This window comes from Limulus polyphemus, unplaced genomic scaffold, assembly GCF_000517525.1.
Source record: "Limulus polyphemus unplaced genomic scaffold, Limulus_polyphemus-2.1.2 Scaffold3346, whole genome shotgun sequence".
NCBI classification, from domain to species: Eukaryota; Metazoa; Arthropoda; class Merostomata; order Xiphosura; family Limulidae; genus Limulus; species Limulus polyphemus.
This window is the reverse complement of record NW_013668956.1, coordinates 104,150-105,247: the sequence shown is the minus strand read 5'-3', so window position 1 is coordinate 105,247 and position 1,098 is coordinate 104,150. Positions and strand designations below refer to the sequence as shown.

The window sequence follows — 1,098 nt, the reverse complement described above, 5'->3', positions numbered from 1 at the left end:
TTACTTATATATATATATATATATATATATATATACATAAATTCTAAAATATTTCAGTTAGTAATATATAAATTAGTGAACAAATAAGAACTGTATATTATAACTTGAGTGAGACTTCACTAATACTAACAGTAACAAGCACAATTAGGCGAATTCGATCTGTCATTTCAGTGAGTAAGCTTGCATCATACGTAAAATTCTCGGCAGGTAGAGTCTCTCCGCGGATTGTCAAGTCACTCAAAAAGCGCTCTCTTAATTAAAGTAGTACTAATAGTGCAAATAATCATTTGTGAACCCAAATTGTTACTTTTAGAGCAAAGCTACATTGAGCTATCTGCTGTGTCCACCCCGGGGAACCAAACTCTGGATTTAGGCGTTGCAAGTTCATAAACTTACCACTGTCCCATCGAATGAGTGAACCTGGAGAGATTATTATCATTCACCGGCCGTTTAATGACTTATTATCGCATTCTTTATATACTGTTTTTAGCTATTTCACTACGAGATACTGATGGGAGTAATTAATTCATGCATGCCACCATTGCCATTTTAGTTCTCAACAATCCAGAGTTGTCTCCAAATGCTGACACTTGGTAAACATTGTTACACATGTAAGTTGCAAAAGGGATGGTATGTTAAGTTTTATAAAAGTTTGGACAATAACAAAATGCTTGAACATATAAAGTACACTGAAATCTTGATGCAGTGAAATGCTCACTGCAAATGCATGAATATTTGGAGTAAAATATTTTCTGTGGGTATAACAATCATTTATTTATTCAATAAACTTTTATCCTGTAAAGGAAACCCTGGAGGAAAATGGTTTCTTTTACGTTTTAATTACTTCCAAATAGATAAGTTGCTTCTAAACACAGTGTATACGCTTATACGCTACCAATAACTAATTATGATTACAAACATCTTGAAGATTAACATGTCAACAAAGTATTAATTTTTCCCCAGTATCAACAATCCTGTCATTTCTGAACTAAGTAGTTAGACCTACATGATCATACTGTTACGTTTCTGGTCGTTTGTTAATTTCCAGTATAAATTCTTCCCGGGGAACTTCAGCGATACAAGTCCTTTTTTAAAATA

The 1,098-nt window shown here is 33.1% G+C and overlaps 1 pseudogene; it reads right to left on the bottom strand.

Moving 5' to 3' along the window:
- LOC106469188 overlaps window positions 1–564 on the bottom strand; it is a 22,088-nt pseudogene extending 21,524 nt beyond the window's left edge.
- Between the last annotated feature and the right edge of the window lie 534 nt (window positions 565–1,098).